This window comes from Cebus imitator, unplaced genomic scaffold, assembly GCF_001604975.1.
Source record: "Cebus imitator isolate Cc_AM_T3 unplaced genomic scaffold, Cebus_imitator-1.0 Scaffold396, whole genome shotgun sequence".
NCBI lineage: Eukaryota > Metazoa > Chordata > Mammalia > Primates > Cebidae > Cebus > Cebus imitator.
Window position 1 is genome coordinate 142,237 of NW_016107711.1, and position 18,294 is coordinate 160,530.

Genomic DNA, 18,294 nt, shown 5'->3' on the forward strand with positions numbered 1-18,294 from the left:
ATATAATAACTAATTTTCACTGAGTACTTTCTATATGCCAGGCAGTGACATACTTAAGGCAGTTTACTCCTTAACTATTCAAACAACTCTATGAGGTAGAAATTTCATAATTCTTTCATTTTGCTTTTGGATGAGAAATTCAAAGCTTAGAGAGGTTAAAGATTTCACCCAGTGTTACATTGTTAATAAACAAGATGACAGTGTTTTGAGTGAAAATTTTAAATTGAGTGTTTTATGTGTTGAAACAATTTGAACCAGATTTGAATGGGGAGGGGAAGAAAGGGGCTGGTAGTGAGGCTTTCTGATAACTAAATGACCCTAATGACCTCAGTGAAATCATGGATACAAAGGGGATTGACACATCCAAAGCAAGTGGAGCTTTGACGGTTCACCAGATGGCCCTCAGTGTGAATGATGTTATACCCAATAGATCGCTGGGAGAATCCTTAGGGATTATTATATCCGTTTCCTTCCATTTTTTTTTAAAGAAGGGTTTCCTTTATTTTCCCCTCCTAACCAAGGGCCTTACTCAGAGCCTCCTTATTGCTCCATGGCAGAGCTGGGCCCAACATCTTGGTGTCTTGGCATGCAGAGAGAACACCACAAATGTAAGCCATTACATTGCCTTCACAGGTACTTGGCTAAAGCTTTCCTTACCCTTCTTCTTGCCCCTGTCTTTAGAGCACAGTGTTTTTCTTGCCCTCTCCCAAGGGTCTTTACCCTGACCTTGTCTTGCCTGTGAGAGCCACTTGTTTATAAGAATTGTCTTAGCGCACCATAATCTTGGCTTCTTTCTTTAACAAATGGAACCTCTCCCTGAATGTCAGCAGACTTGTTAGAAAACAGTTCCTGCCTTAGAATAACCAATGTAAAAAGCAACAAGAGGCTTGGACGAAGCTTGATTAATTATCTGTGTACTTTATGCTGAAAGAGTGAATCATGGTCTTCATTTTCCTCTCAAAAATATGAGCTGCCTGCTTTGAATTAATCCGGAATGGTGTTTCAAAAAAAAGGAAAAAACTTCTCTACTGCTGTGTCAGCATTTGGAATTACTGCCTGAGGCTTTTCTTTTTCCTTCTCAGAGAATCTAAAGGTATGTCGAATAATTTTTGGATTCAATGTAATTATTTCAAGTTTTTTTTTTAAGAAAAAGGTGGAAGAAAATAACTTTTTGAAGGCTGTGCTCCAGAAAGAAGTGTTCCCATTGTCAGTTCTTTTTTGTTTGTTTGTTTCTGAGCAAGGTGTTTTGAAAATCACCCCCCATTTTTCTCCTGGCTGGGCTGGAAATCACAAACTCTCGCCTCTGGAGGGAAATCAGAAAGCAGCTCATGGTCTGGACTGAGCTGGGCCTGATGCCACACTGAACAGAGTCAGGTTCTACGTAAGAATCAATGTCAGAGAGAAAGAAGTCTGGGTGTCGTTTCCCGGTGTGGTCTTGAGCTAGGAAAGCATTTGTTCCTCTCTAGGGTGAGCCCCTTGGGAGAAGGGACCTATTGTGTTCACCTTGTCTCTGTCACCCCCGATGTATGCCTGGCACATAGTAGATGCTCAGGAAATACCATGTGAATGAATTGACTGCAGTGAGGGCATTTCAGATCACATTTCTGCCTATTGGAGGAATGGGCTCTCTCCATGGGAATCTCCTGGGCCTGAGTATGGGAGACAGGGGTCTCCCATGGCTTGTCCTGCTGACATGCAGAGAATCTCAGAGGACAAGTTGAGGATGGCATGAGTTCCTCAAGGAGGACAATTTTCTTCTCCAGGAAGACATGCAACAAGGAAGGGGTCAGGAGTTTCATTGAGATGCCCTTTGGGTCTGCCACTCCATCAGCTCCCTGGCATGGGTGACCCCTGGCTCTCCCACATTGCACTTTGCCATTTAGAGGCTGTGCAGGGTAGGACCAAGGAGGGAGAGGGCAAGGTGACAGTGGGCTTGTGTGGGTTTGTGTGCATTTGACTAAATGTCAGGACACATACCAAGGTTTTCCACGTTTTCATTTTTCGTCATGAACCATGCCCAGAGCAGCTGACTATCCCACCTTCTCGTGAGGGGTCCTTGGTGGAGTCCCACTCATTTCCCCAGGTGCAGCTTCTAGGCTCAGATACTTGGCACATCTTCCAGGAAGGGAGCTGTTCAGGGTGGCTGCCTTACTCTCATGGCTGAAGCTCACCTCTTCCAGAACCACAGCTTTTAAACAATTGATCTTTGCTGGAATTTTTTCTTTTATTTTAAGTCAACTATTTGGTAAAACTATGAAACAAGCATAGGCTTGATGCAGGAAACTTATATGATACACAGAGAAAAATGAATAGAATAGAAAGTAAGATTATTTCTGATCCTACTACCCAGAGAAAACCACAGTTAACGTTCTTGTGCGTGGTCTTTAGTCTTACGCCTATTCCCATGATAATACATAATACTTTCTTTACACAAGAGGTACGTCTCATCTGAAATAATGTTTTGTAGCCTGCCTTTTTCCCTTGGTTTTATGCCCTCAGCATTTTCCTATGCCAAGTACTCTTTCTTGACTTGTATTTTAAAACGCTGCAATACAGTCCATTAAATGTAAGCAAATAATTCAATACAGCCAGACTGCTGATGTTGGACATCAGTTTTTAGTTGATGTAGTTAGTGCCATGATGAATATCCTGGAACATACATTGCTGTGCACAACTCTGTTTGTTCTTAGGCTTAATTCCTGGCTGGATAAGGAAATCCTGAGTCAAAAAACTTCCCATCCCCTGCACTACCATGTTTTGCTAATTGCCCTCCGGAAATGTTTTTCCAGTTTACATTCCTCCCAGTAGTCCCTGATCTGGCTGACCATCCTCACGGGACCTGTTCACATGTTCCTTGCTGGAGAAACCATCACTGAGCATCTCATGTTCCACACCTTTCTCAGTCACATTATCACATTCCTCTGTTTTGTTTTTCTCATGGCATTTATTGCAATCTGAAATGATGCTCTTGTTATTTACTGGTATCCCTGTTTATCATTTGTCTCTGCTCACAGGCTGTATGTCCTGTGGGTGCAGGGACCTTGCCTGTTGGGGTCATTGCTGTCTTGCCTTCCCACCATTCCCCAGGATCTGACTCACCATGGTGGGCAGGAGGTGTTTGCTGAATGAATAAATGTTTACCCACACCATTAATGACACTCATATTATCATGCATTTTTTAATAAAAAATGTTTGCCTTCATTCTAAAACAAAGGCTGCCAAAATGCAATTTAACCAATGGCTGGAGACGAAATTATGACAGATGGCCCTCAGGTAGTCAAGAAATACCTTCTTGTTCTGATGAGGCGTGAGATCCTTTTCCATGAAACAACTGGAGGTTATAATTTTGGTTTGTTTCTTATAGTATAAAATATTTTCTCTATTCTTGAAAGGCTATGGATGGTATGCTGTCTAAAGCAAGTTAGTTTCCATTTCTGATTTGCCCCTGATAATCTAACAAGACCTTGAGAGGAGACAGTCACCCTGTTAAAATTGTATGTAAAGCAGCATAACTCTTATTTAATGTTTAGGTTTAGCCTGAGTGTTTGAACAGCTACAGTGTTTAGGTGCTGGAGGATTCTGCATGCCCAGACCTTTTTGATTACTGGATGATTTTTACAGAGGGATGGTTACAGAGGGTTGAGTTCTTGGTGCATGAGTTTTGATCATTCTTGTTACTGAGTGTGTTGCCCCCTTGAGTACAATGGCAGAATGTCTTCTGACTAATTCAATAGAGGGTGGGGGGTGGGAAGCTGGGGAGAGATAGCTGGGGGAGAAATGCCAGATGTAGGTGATGGGGAGGAAGGCAGCAAATCACACTGCCATGTGTGTTCCTATGCAACAATTTTGCATGTTCTTCACATGTACCCCAAAACCTAAAATGCAATAAAATAAATAAATGGGAAAAAAAAAAAAAAAGAAGTTGAACAAGGACTGTATCCAAGGATTATCGGCTGTGGATGTGCATCTGGGGCTGGGGAGGCTGTCCAGGGCCATGCTGCAGGAGCCTGAATCTGACCTCCTCTGTCTAAGGTTTTGGTCAGTAGCTTGGATAAAGACATAGAAGGCAGCCTTATCAAATTTGCAAATGACACAAAACCTAGATGGAAAGCTAGTATATTGAATAATAGCATAAGGATTCATAAAAATCTTGACAGGGAGGATGCCTCTGAAACTAACAAGGTAAATCCTAACAGGATTACATATGCAGCCTGCAGCTCACTTCAGCAGTGCTGGCAGCAGCCACCAACGATGGGAGAGGCCTAGCTTGAAGGCAGTTTGTGGAGTTAGTAAGGCCCTTGGTTTCCTAAATGTTGATTTTTAAAATTAATTCTTCCTTCAATACTATTAACAGCAGCAGGGCATCAAGACCTAAAGGGTGCTAATCTGCTCCCAACACTGCTCCTGCCTTCTCGTCTTTCCTTTATTGCTACAACAGTGCTTTCCCCACTGTTCTTTCCTCCCACACCCTTACCCAACCCATTTGATTTTCAGGCCCAAGTTGGGCTCTGCTTTATCTGAGGAACTCTCCCTAAGCCTCAAGGCAGAGTAAGTTATCCTCTCCTTTCAAGCACTCTGGCAATACCGCTTCTTCCCCATTAGGTTGCTCACTAAACCATGTGGCCAGTCTCTGTCTGATGGTACACCTCCCCTGTGGACTAAGGATTCTTGGAGGGCAGGGGCTGTGTCTGCCTGTGAGACACTCTACCCCAAACTGTGACACAGTGATTGACACAGATGCCAGTGGACACTTTGGTTGGTGGCATACATTCCTGGAGTGTGGGGTGGAGTCTAAGCCCCACACTGTTGGATCTTGTACCCCTGTAGGCCATTCAGGAGTGGCAGCTTTCTAGCCCTTGTGCTATGAAAAGCACATGGTGGAAGTGCAGATGCTTAACCAGAACACGAAAGGACATGGTGAGGACTGTACCGTGTGCAGGCTGTCAAGGATGGAGGGTGTGGACTATTTTGAGGGGTTTCAGGGCAGCATAAGGGACACTAGAGAGAAGGGATGACTCAGTTCCTGGAATGGAAAGGCTTTAAAACCCTTATAGCTCTAACCATCTATGGACTGCTTGGTAGGAGTTGTTCATTCACTGCAAATGTTGAATTGTGGAGAGGATTTTTAAATTGGAAGAGGAGTTGACAGAGAATGATGATGGCAACATTAACAGCTAACTCTTCCTGGAAGCTCCCTGGGCCCCAGATGCTTTATACAACTGGGTCCTTACAGCTTCCCTGCAAGGTTTGGTGCTCTGTGACCTTGATGGGGCATACAAGGAAACAAACACTGTGATCAAAGTTTCCTGGCCAGTAAGGAGCTGATACCTGAAGCTTGATCCCACTCTGAGGGTATTTTATGCTAAGATGCTACTATGTTGCAGTTTAGCAACTGATATAGTTTGTTTGTGTCCACACCCAAATGTTGTCTTGAATTCCAACTTGGGAGAAACCTGGTGGGAGGTAATTGAATCATGGGGGCAGGTCTTTCTTGTGCTCTTCTCATAATAGTGAATATATCTCACGAGATCTGATGGTTTTATAAGGGGGGTTTCCCTGCACAAGCTCTCTTTTCCTGCCGCCATCCATGTAAGACATGACTTACTCCTTCTTGCCTTACACCATGATTGTGAGGCCTTCTCAGATATGTGGAACTGTAAGGTCATTAGATCTTTCTTTTGTAAATTGCCCAGTCTTGGGTATGTCTTTGTCAGCAGTGTGAAAACAGATTAATACAATTAATAGTAAATTGCTACCAGTAGAGTGGGGTGCTGCTGAAAAGACAACTGAAAATGTGGAAGCAACTTTGTAACTGGGTAATGGGCAGAGGTTGGAACAGTTTGGAGGGCTCAGAAGAAGACAGGAACATATGGGAAAGTGTGGAACTCCCTAGAAACTTGTTGAATGGCTTTGGCCAAAATGCAGTTAATGATATTGACAATAAAATTCAGACTGAGGTGGTCTTAGATGGGGATGAGAAACTTGTTGGGAACTGGAGCAAAGATGACTCTTGTTATGTTTTAGCAAAGAGACTGGGAGCATTTTTCCCATGCCCTTGAGATTTGTGGAACTTTGAACTTGAAGGAGATGATTTAGGGTACATGGTGGAAGAAATTCCTAAGCAGCAAAACATTCAAGAGGTGACTTGGGTGCTATTAAAAGCATCCAGTTTTATAAGGGAAGCAGAGCATGAAAGTTGGAAAATTTGCAGCCTGACAATGCGATTGAAAAGAAAAATCCCATTTTCTGAGGATAAATTCAAGCTGGCAGCCAAAATTTGCATAAGTAACAAGGAGCCAAATGTTAATCCCCAAGACAATAGGGAAAATATCTCCAGGAAGTGTCAGAGGTCTTCATGGCAGCCCCTCCCATCAGACACCTGGAGGCCTAGGCAGAAAAAATGGTTTCATGGGCTGGGCCCAGGGTCCCTGTGCTGTGTACCACCTAGGGACTTGGTGACTTGCATTCCAGTTGCTCAAGCCATAGTTGAAAAAGGCCAACATAGAGCTTGGGCTGTGACTTCAGAGAGTGTAAGCCCCAAGCCTTGGCAGCTTTCATATGATGTTGAGCCTGCCAATGCACCAAAGTTAAGAATTGGGGTTTGGAAAGCCCTGCTTAGATTTCAGAGGATGTATGGAAACACCTGGATATCTAGGCAGAAGTTTGCTGCAGAAGTGGGAGCTTCATGGAGAACCTCTGCTTGGGCAGTATGGAGGGAAATGTGGAGTCAGAGCCCCCACACAGAGTCCCTACTGGGGCACCACCTAGTGGAGCTGTGAGAAGGGGGCCACCATCCTTCAGAACCCAGAATGGTAGATCCACTGACAGCTTGCACCATGCACCTAGAAAAGCCACAGACACTCAGTGCCAGCCCATGAAAGCAGCCTGGAGGGAGGCTGTACCCTGCAGAGTCACAGGGGCAGAGCTTCCCAAGACCATGGAATCCACCTCTTGCATCAGCGTGACCTGGATGTTAGACATGGAGTCAAGGGAGATCATTTTGGAGCGTTAAATTTGACTGCCCTGTTGGATTTCGGACTTGTCTGGGGCCTGTTCTGGCCAATTCCTCCCCTTTGGAATGGCTGTATTTGCCCAACACCTGTACCCCCATTGTATCTAGGAAGTAACTAACTTACTTTTGATTTTATAGGCTCATAGGTGGAAGGAACTTGCCTTGTCTCAGGTGAATTCTGAAACTTTTGAGTTGATGCTGAAATGAGTTAAGACTTTGGGGGACTGTTGGAAAGGTATGATTGGTTTTGAAATGTGAGAACCTGAGATTTGGGAGGGGCCAGGGGCAGAATGACATGGTTTGGCTGTGTTCCCACTCAAATGTTATCTTGAATTCCCATGTGTTGTGGGAGGGACTCAGTGGGAGGTAATTAAATCATGGGGGCAGATCTTCCTTATGCTCTTCTCATGATAGTGAGTAAGTCTCATGAGATCTGATGGTCTTATAAGGGAGAGTTTCCCTGCACAACCTCTCTCGTGCTGCCATCCATGCACGTAATTTGCTCCTCCTTGCCTCCTGCTATGATTATGAGGTCTCCTGAGCCACATGGAACTGTAGGCCCATTAAACCTCTTTGTTTTGTAAATTGCCCAGTCTTGGGTATGTCTTTATCAGACACGTGAAAGCAGACTAATACAGTAACACTTCGGCATCTGATGAGTGTCGACTTTTTTTTGTTAGTAGCTATAGACTTGGTGTCTGTCTCATGGAGTCCTCTCCTGGCTCCTCTGTTAATATTTGTGGGTTGGCAGCTGACCCTTGACTGCCTCAGTGTATGCTCCACTCTGAAAATCTCCTGCCACCCCAGAGACAGCAAAGAGCCAACCTTGCCTGCCTGGTTAACACAGACGTTAGTCTCTGGTGAGCCCTGAGGCAGTGTGGAGTGATTGGAGAAGCTCACAGATTGAAAGACAGCCATAGACTTGGGTTCCTGTTGCCACTTACTGGCTTTGTGACCACAGTTCAACCACTTAACCCCTCTGAATCTCAGCTGTAAAGTGTAGAATTAGTCTCAAGTTCTGTAAAGCACTTGACACAGGATCCCAACTGTCAAAAGATGGTGAATATTCCCAACTGCTTTGAGGTTCTCAGCTGTATGGCTTGTGGTCAAGGTGGTTAGAAATCTGGTATCCAGTTAAGCTGAACTATACAAAAATCAGTTGACTTACAATTTCCACACAGTATATGTAACTGACAAAGGTTTCCCTGCCTAGTAGTGAGATATCAAACCAGAGGAAAGAGAATCAAATTGTCAAACTTTCCTGGCCTCAGGCTGCCCTGCCAGTATGCTGGCTTCTCCATCCTTGACCATTTTGCCTATGCTTGGTTTTCCAGTAAGTGTATGTGAGTTTTCTTCTCTTTAAAATTATAAAGACAGATCACTGATTCACTAAAAAAAATATTTAAACACCTGTTAAACACTAGGCAGAATTCTAGGCCCTAGTTATAGAGCACTGAACAAAACAGATAAAGTTCTTGCCTTCATGGAGCTTATATTCTAATCCGGTGAGGAAGACTGTAAATAAATACACAAGTGGAAATATTGTGTGTTGTATGGTGGTGAACAATACAAAAAATTAAGGGTGTGGAGAACAGGAATGGCTAGTTTGGGTAGGTGTTGCTGTATTATATAGAAATGTAATAGTAAATCTGGCTGATAAGATGCTATTTAAGCAGATACCTGAAGGAAGTAAGGAGCAAGCTATGCAGGTGTCTGGGGAAGAGCATTCCAGGTAGAGGGAACAGCAAATAAAAATTCCTGACACTGAAGAATGCTTGGCAAGTTTAAGGAAACCCAGGGAGGCCAGTGTGGCTGGAATAGAGTGAGAGAGTAATGAGGACAATAGCAGCATTGATTGATTGGACAGTAGATTCCAGGGCTTGTGCCTGGCCGGCTTAACCATATCCTCAAGTTCTCACTGTTCAACCCTTGGAGGCAGAGACCATGGTCCCAACTGAGACTCTGGGTGGGCAAGTGATATTTCTAGGATCCCACCTTCAAGTGGCAGAGCCATGATTCTAACCCTGACCACATGTCTCCAGAGTCCTTGTACCTTCCATTGTGCTGGGCTGGTGTAGACCCCTACTCCCTTTCTTCTCACCCCAATCACTCTCCTGTTTTCCATGCTCAATCCAGCCTGGGGGACTTCGCCCTGCTCCTTCACCATGCTCTGTGTAGTGCCCCTGCCAAGTGGTGGGTTTCTACAGATTTCATCCTCATCTGTAAGGTCTCTGAGAAGTGTCTTTATGCAGGTCAGAATTATAATACATTGGGAATTATTATTTGGAAACAGGACATGGATTCAGTACTGGCCTCCATTAGGAGACGCAGATGAGAGGACCAAATTACTCTTTTGAGGGCTCTGAGGGTGCCCTTGGGAGACTTGGGTTAGAGTAGTTTGCTAAAGGGCAAATTGTGGAACTTGGTAACATTGCCCCATGTGATAGTTCATACTGAGTGTCAACTTGATTGAAGGGTGTGTCTATGAGGGTGTTGCCAAAGAAGATTAGCATTTGAGTCAGTGAATTGGAAGGGGCAGACCCACCTCAATCTGGGTGGGCACCATCTAATCAGCTGCCAGTGTGGCTAGAATAAAGCAGACAGAAGAGCATGGAAGGACTTGGCTTCTTTCTCCCATGCTGGATGCTGGCTGCCCTTGAACATCAGACTGCAAGTTCTTCAGATTTTGGGCTCTTGAACTTATACCAGTGGTTTGCTAGAGGCTCTTAGGCCTTTGGCCCCAGACCAAAGGCTGCACTGTTGGCTTCCCTGCTTTTGAGATTTTGGGACTTGGGCTGATCCACCGCTGGCTTCCTTGCTCCTCAACTTGCAGACCGCCTATCATGGGACTTTACCTTGTGATTGTGTGAGTCAATTATCCTTAATAAACTCCCCTACATATATACATCTTTCCTATTAGTTTTGTCCCTCTAGAGAACCCGGATTAATACACTCTCTTAGGACTCTTGTGAACACTGAGTGTGTTAATGAAGTTGAGGAGTGTAAAGCAGTTAGAATGTGCCAGGCATATACTGAGTCTTTGGGCATTTCACTGTGGTCACCACCATGGGCCTTGAATCCCTCCAGTGATGGGGCCCTTGCAATGGAAGATTCTGTGATTTGGATATTTGACTTCTTCAAACTTCATGCTGAAATTTGATCACCAATGTTGGAGGTGGGACCTAATGGAAGTTGTTTGGGTCATGGGATTGGATCCCTTAAGAATAGATTAATGCCCTCCTTGGGGGTGGGGTGAGTTCTTACTCTGTTAATTCCCATGACAGCTAGTTGTTAAAAAGACCCTGATGCCTCCCCACTCTCTCTTACTTTCTTTCTGGCCATGTAGTCTCTGCACATGAGCTCCCCTTTGCCTTCTGCCATGAGTTAAGTAGTCTGAGGCCCTTAGCAGATGCAGATGCCCAATTTCAAACTTTCCAGCCATCAGAATCCTAAGCACAATAAACTTTTTTTCTTTATAGATTACCCAGCCTCAGGTAATTCTCTACAGCAACACAAAATGGACTAAGACAAAGGGAGAGAGAGACAGCTGAGGGGTCTGCAGTCATGGAGCTTCCAGTCTGGTGGGGATGACCAGCAGTGAGCAAGTATCAGTATGTTATAAGTGCTACAGGAAATTTCAAATGTGATGTACTAGTAAGTGAGCAGATATTATTGTGGTTAACATTTTGGAGATTTCCTTCTTGTCTCTTTTTTCCTATGCGTATTTGCCTGTTCTGTAAGAATAACAACATCAACAAAAGGAAGAGCACAGGATATGCTATCTTCTTCCCTTTTACCTAACAGTATGTCATTGCAAATAGTCATAAATGGTCAGTGCATGGCTGGCTGTCTTAGTCTGTTTTGTGCTGCTATGAGAGAATACCTGAAATTCGATAATTTATAATAAATAGAAATTTATTGGTGCATGTTTCTGGAAATTAAGAAGTCCAAGATCAAGGTTCTGGCATCTGGTGAGGGTCTTCTTGCTGCACCATCCCACGTCAGAGGTAAGAGGGCAAGAGAAGGTGAGAGAAGGTGAAAGGGTGGTGAATTTGTGCTTTTATAAGGAACCTACTCCTGCAATAATGGCATTAATTCATTCATGGGGGCAAAACCCTCATGGCCTGATTACCTCTTAAAGTTTCCATGTCTCAATGTTGCATTGGGGATCAAGTTTGTTTCATTGAGACCAACACATGAACATTCAAACCATAAAAATGGAAGAATAATGTTCCCCCAGGGATGTCCACATCCTAATTCCTGGAGCCTGTGAACATACAACCTTATGTGGCCAAGGGAATTAAGGTTACAGATATAATTAAGATTCTATTCAGATGACCTTGAAATGGAGAGATTATTCTGGATTACCTGGTGGGCCCAGTGTAATCACATGAGTCCTTAAATGTGAAAAAGAAGAGGCAGAAGAGGGGGTCAGAGAGATGCAGTATGTATAGTACTTGACACATTGCAGGCTTTGAAGATGGAGAGGCCACAAAGCAAGGAATGAGGGCAGCCTCTAGATGCTGGAAAAGGCAAGGAAGTAGATTCTCTTCTAGAGCTTCTGGAAAGGGATGCATCCTTGCTGGCATTTTGACTTTAGCCCAGGGAAATCTGCATCAGACTTTTGACTTCCAGAGCTTGTATTATTTAAAGCCACTATGTTTGTAGTCGTTTGTTACAGCAGTAATAGGAAACTTACACCATCTGTTTCTAAACCTGTGCCTTCACCCTAGTCTGCGAGCTCCCTGCAGGCAGGGGCTTCAGGCTCAACAAACATTTGCTAAACTCTTTGGACCTGCGTTAGAACTGGAAGGGGCCCCTTTGCCTCTCTTTTCCATACCTAAACCCGTCTTGATGTGGCCCACTAGGAGTGGCCTCCAAGGCCTATAGACCTACTTCCAGCCCAGGCAAGCCTAAAATGAGGGAAAATTGTGCAGACAGAGAGAACACTGCCTGCTGGCTTAGCTCACACCAAATGGCACCTCCTTCAGAAGGGGAATGAATCCCTGCTAAGTAAAGGGCTCAAAAGTGGAACTCAAAACCTGCACATGGATTATGATGCTGGATACTGTGAAATTTTGGTCATACTTTTACAAAAGGACCATTATTAATTAATTCAGCAGGGAAATAAATGAGGTAAAGACAAACATCAAAAGAAAATTAAAATAAAAGAACAAGAAAAGCAAAAAGAATGTAGTGGTGTGAACCGTTCACCTCCTGACTTGCTACTTGCCTGTCTCTCCTTATAAGCCCTACCCTGGCTGCCCTGAGATTCATATTAGTTGGTCTAGGATGAGGCAGGGGCAGTGATGTTTTTAAAAGCTCAATGATGGAGCCTAATAAGCAGCTGGGGGAACAGCCACTGTTGCATGATGCTCTTGCTCTGCTCTGCTCTCAAGTTAGAAGCTCCCAGGCCCTAAAATTCAGTGAAGGATGCTGTTTGAAAACGAGCCAAACAGCCCTCTCATCTTATAAATGTAGAAACCAAGGTTTAAAAACACAGATGCCAACCTCACAGTTCCGCGATGCAGCACTTGGTGGCCGGGTTGAGGCCAGAGCCTGCTTCTGTGGATTTCTCACGCCTACCATCAATCTCACTAGTGCTGCCAACAGTCTTAAATCAGAGCAGCCTCATCAGCCTCCATCTGTGAGTGGCTTTCCTCCCATTTAAGTTTCATTTTTTCTCCTCAAATGCTCTTTTGAAAGATCAGCTTTTGATGGGAGACATGGACTTGCTCTGCCTCCCCCTCCATGTCCACCACCCCCTTGATGAGGCAATACCAGTCAGCTAGTATGAACATGGGCTCTGGAGTCACTCAGGTGTGGCTCTGAAATTTGGCTGTGCTAATACTGTGTGGGCCCTGAGAGCCTCAGTTTGACCGACTATAAAATGGGCTAAAATGAGTTTAATGCTAGTACATCATTCATAGTGGTTGTGAGGTTGAAAAGACATGGAATACATTGAAAGTGCCCAGAATTGTGTGTGACACATAAATGTCAGCTGTTATATTATTGTTTTAAATTACTACTGATATAGGGAGGAGAATATTTCATGTGTCAGAGCCAGTAAGGAACATCGTTTTTGCCATTGCTTATTGGCTTCCTTTGGAATGTATGTGGTAGTGGTCAGTGATGTCTACTTTTTGACCAGACAGGCACAGTCCTCTCTTGGGGACTGGTAGCAGTGAGTTTCCAAGTGAATGCATGGCGTGGCGAGCTTGTTAGCCTTGGAGTGGAGGCTCCCTGGGCGTTTACCTCTTACCTACCTTGCCCGCCTTAAGGTCAGCCCATCGAAGCTGCCTTCTGCGGGAGTCCCAGGTGTATGAACAGAAATGAGCCCTTACTTATTGTGGGATTCAGAAGGGGTCTGCTGTCTTCTCCTTCACTATCTCCATTACAGAAAAAAATTTCCATGCAAGTAATTGCAGAATGAGTTAACAAGAAGGAAGATGGGGCAGATGATAGTGGATAAACTGAACTGACTTGATTACACTCTTTCCCAAACTTGGTATCCACACTTGTAGTGCTGTGCAAAACCTCAAAAGCTAATTAAGACCTTACAATCACAACTGCAGATTCTGAAGAAGTCTCCCTTTTAAATCTAGCAGATCTGCCAACAGATTGAGAACGGTAAGAGTAACTCTTCTGCTTTGGATTTTTGTATTTTGGTGAGAACAGGGAGTTTTATTGCTATGCTTTTAAACAAAGCTATTACACACCCGGGTGGGAGGGCAACTCTTCTGCAGATGTGGAATGTAGTGGTTTAGATGAACCTTTGGTATTTTACAATGGGATTGTTCTGATTGGTAACATTGCTAATTGCACAGAGAACTGATTCATTTCAAGACATGTTGATGCCACTTACAAAATCACAAGTTAAAGGACTTTGGGAAATCATTTAAGGCAGAGAAGCAACATTTGATTTAATTCTCAGCTTATTATTTATTAGCTTCTTTTTATCCGTAATACTTAACCTTTAAACCAGTTTTTCTTTTTAATAGGCAAGATAACCTTATAGGGTCATGGTACGTGTGAATGAAATAATGTATGTTAAGTGTATAATTCAGCACCTGGAATATAGAAGGGGTGCTGAAACTGTTGGTTTCTCCATTGTTTAGGAGGGGAGATTCTTAGCATTTGGACAGAAAGAAAACTCTAAAGTCATCCAGTTCAGTTCCTTAATGAGAAAAATGAGGAACAGAGAGAGAACTGTAAATGATTTACTCAGATTGCTTTAGCAGCTAAGCCAAGAATAGAACGTGAATGTCCTGGCTCCCAGAGTTGGTAGCTGCTTCTCACCTGGGTCTTGACTGTTTCCCATACCAGCAGGAAACCCAAAGCTCTCAACCCAGAGGCAACTGGAAATCCAAGACAGGAGAGGGTAGGGGAACTAAGAGATGGAGACCATGATGAGAAAAGGCTCCAGAAGTCAGAGGCTCCCTGGGAGCAGATGTGGTGCCCTCTGGAGAAGGACCATGTCCCAAGATGGCCTTGTGGGGTGACATTATTCAGGAAGGTCCTGGATGGAGAGAAGAGGAGCTTGGGGAAAAGAATGAGCAGGTAGAGTGATCAAGGAACGGAAGGGCAGTGCCAGGAGCCCAGAGTCAATGCCAGCCCCGCTTGAGTGGTTTACAAAGCATTTCCACATTTATTGTCTTATCTGAAGCATTAAAACAATTCTACTTTGTGGAGGGAATGTCGATACATGCCGAATGAATGAGTGAGTGAATGAATGAATGATGAGTGAAAGCTATTAATTAAACCTGCTTACTAGTGACAGTTATTGCATTTATAGTAAGCCTTTTACAGATGGGGAAACTGAGGTACACAGAAATGAAGTGATTTGGCCAAGGTCAAACCCTAGGAAGCATATTTCAGAATTTGTGCTTTTCATTTAGCTGTCTTGCCATACTGCAAATGCATGAAAGAATAAGTAGGTGGATGAATTTCCATTTCTTTAACAAAGACGTAGCAACATTGAAGGGCAGGAGGCTTCTACAGTTGTAAAGTAATCAGTGGTCAAGTCCCTGCTAGTTAGCCCTCTTGATCTCTAGTCCAACATGCTGCTAACTAGCTCCAGCTTTTATTCCATACTACTTGGGCAGGCTCTGGGTCCTCCCACCACACACGGAATCAAGCTGTTGTCTTCAGCCCACCCATTTTCCCACCCCCACCTCAGTGTGCTCTTGCCCCACATTTTCAAAAATAGTTGTAATGGAAATAGCTCAGGATTATGGTTAGAAGTTTAAGTTCCAGTTTCAGTGCTTGTTAGCTGAATGGCTTTGGGCAGAGCAAGAAGCCTCTTTGAGACTCAGTTTCCCTCTCTGGAAAATGGAGATAACAGTACCTAATTTTCACTTGTAAGGATTGAGATAAGATGTAAAAAGCGTCCAGCAGCTTCCTGGCAGGTAGGAAGCACTCAGTAAATGATCAGCTGATCCTTACCTCCCTCCCTACCTCCTTTCTCCCTCTAAGTGCCTCTGAAGATGACGTCTCATTTACTGCATGAATAAGGAGCAGTTTAGGCAGTCTGTGATGTATCAAACCTGATTCTCAGTGAGTGCAGCAGGACTGATATGATTCCATAAGTTGGGATAGATGATGAAGAATGCAAGGTCTGCAAGTTGACCTTTCATTGGAGAATTGGTGGTGATAGTGGTGGCAGACAGGGACAGTTTGACCACACAAACGCTGTGGACCTCGTAGTCTTAATGACCCACTTGGCGAATGAGTACCCAGCAAAGGCCAGGCTCCCTGAGAATAGACATGCATTTGTTCACAGGTGGGAAGGCTTCAGAGAGTGGGACCAAGGGGTCCTCGTGACTGTCAAATACCTGCCACTCCCAGACCAGCTAGCAGCCAGTCTGGGCAGCCATGAGAGGCGGTGTGAGCACAGTGTCACACTGCACAACTAGGGTAGCAGTGGGCCACAAACACATAGGTGTGGCAGTCTGTATGGGGAAGATTTTGTGGTGAGCATTTGCCTTGTCCAAGTGGGCAGCTGCTGCTTAGTTTTTTGGACCGAGTGCTGCCACAGGGAGATGCAGACTCAAGTTTGCCAAGTCAGATGCTTCATCAGAAGCCAGAAATTCAGATTTTAATGTAAGAGCTCCTGTTTTTAAAATATTGGCCATGAGTTACATTTAAACAAAAATTTTTTTTAATACGGAGCAGCTCAAACCAAACATGCAGCAGGCTGCAATCAGTTCAGGCTGCCAGCTTCCGATTAAAGACTCCATGTGGCAGAGCCTTGGGTTTTTATTGGGACAGCTGACATGGATTTATTTGTTCAGTCATTGATTCAACAAATATTTATTGAGCACCTACTGCATGCCAGCCACTATTCTAAGTGCTGTGGATACAGCTCAGATTACAAGCAGACAAGAATACCTGCTGCTCCTGTGGAGCTGGTGTTCTGCTGTGACCCTTGCATTTTGCCTGGGGCCGCTGAATCTTTGCAGCAGAAATGATGACCAGTTATTCCCTATCCTCTTCTTAGAAAGACTTAAAGTGAACCGCTCAGCCTCAATTGTAGAATCCAGTTGTGTCAAACAGGCAGCCATTCCTGGTCCTTGATTCAGGTGGTGGCCACTGGTGGGGACAGAGACACCACCTTGGGGATATCTCCAGCTGTCTGAAGTCAAGACCAGGTCTACAGGTCAGGTGGGTAAGATGCCTCCATTTGACTTTAAATTGAGAAGTTTAGAGTTTGCAGTACAGGTGGCCATGAAAACATCTTTTGATATCCACCATGAGCAAAAACTTTTGAGACAAAAATGAGGGCTCCTTATCTGCTTAAAAACCACAGCCCATTCCATCCCTCAGGGTGGAGGGAAGCTCCCGAGTTCTTCAGAGCGCAGCCACTGAGCAGATGGACATGCTGCGGGAAGCTGCATTCCAGAGCATCATTGAATGCTCATGTATTTGCAGCTCTGTCCTGGGGGCCTGCCCTCAGCCTCTCCTCTAATCATGGGCTGTATTTGTGACTGTTTCATCTTACACATCTGATTCTTCTCACCTGCCAGACCATTCTAGAACAGAGTCTTGTGTCTCCATGGGGGACCAGTAGGTCATAGAGAAATGGTCAGGTGTGTCAGGTCAGGATTGTGCTGATTTCTGCCAAGGAGTCGGGTGAGATCTCAAGGGAGCAGCAGAAAGGCCTGATGCCACCTGTGCTGCTGCTCACTGGAGCCAGGGGAGTTCAGATGAGATTGAAGGATGGAAACTCTCAGACACCTCACAGACTCCTATTTAGGAACACGTGCTGTCTGTATGCTGTGTTTCATTGAAAATGGCATCTCAAAAGCACCTTCAAACTAAGTTCTAATTTTTACTGTTTTCCTCTGAGTGTCGAGTAGCATTCTTTCCTGTCCTAGAGCCCCTATCTCTGCTCAGGGTTATGCCCTATGGTCTTGCTGTGCCCTGGTACAGGGCATACATAGACTGTCCCAGAGTTCTTTAGTCTCTGGCTAAATTCCTAACACTCCTATTTAATCTTGAAATGGACGTTTTGTTAGAAATTTTAAAGATTACTTGGAGACTGAGATTTCCTAGCAAGGAATACACTTTCCCCGTGTCTCCCCTTTGCTAGGTGTATCTTTCTGCTTTTGCTTTTTATGCTGGTGGCTCAGGTACAGCCAAATGGTCCATGCACCAAACATAATTTCCCATTGAGAAATGTATTTGGCCAAGAGAGGAGCTGAGTTTTGGAGGTCTCTGGGCTGCTGGCCCTACTCGTTGAGGGTACCTGGCTTGTGCTAAGGTGGACCTGGGCTCTGGGATGCCTGAGAAGCCAGTGGGAGGTGGGTTCTGCAGGTTTCCCTGGGCCACAAGCTCACTGGGCTGGTTCTGCCTCAAGTCACCTGCCACTGTGATGCTCAATTTCACCAGTACCTCATCACTCGAAGTTATTAAGCAACTGATTTTGGACGCATTTAGGGCTACATCTGAGCCAGGGAGAGGGCTTCCCCATGCCCCAGGCTCTAGGGCACCAGTACTTTTAACCTGAGGGTATTGAAGGTGACTAATTTTTGTGATCAGCCCAATGTCTTTTGAGTTTCTCTTTCCTTCTGTTTCTGAGATTTCTTATCCTGCCCTCCCTTTTACTTTCTGATTTTTCTCATTACTCTTTCCATTGTCTTCACTGAAATCTACTTGAAGCTAAATATTTACCAATAATAGGCTGTTGCCTTCGTTGATAAAACACCTAATTTTGTAGCATCTCAAGGCCAATAGGCAAAGTTGTTTTGCAGAACTTTTTGAAGTGAAAATTTTTAAACACC

The 18,294-nt window shown here is 44.4% G+C and overlaps 1 protein-coding gene across 3 annotated transcripts in view; it reads left to right on the plus strand.

The window, feature by feature from the left end:
- The first annotated feature begins 968 nt into the window (after positions 1 to 968).
- Positions 969 to 18,294, plus strand: part of PLPP4 (phospholipid phosphatase 4) — a 107,788-nt gene continuing 90,462 nt past the window's right edge. For all 3 annotated transcript variants that reach the window (XM_017508583.2, XM_037731374.1, XM_037731375.1), the window contains exon 1: positions 969 to 1,093. The gene's annotated coding sequence lies outside the window, so the exon portion shown is untranslated. The remainder of the gene's footprint in view (positions 1,094 to 18,294) is intronic.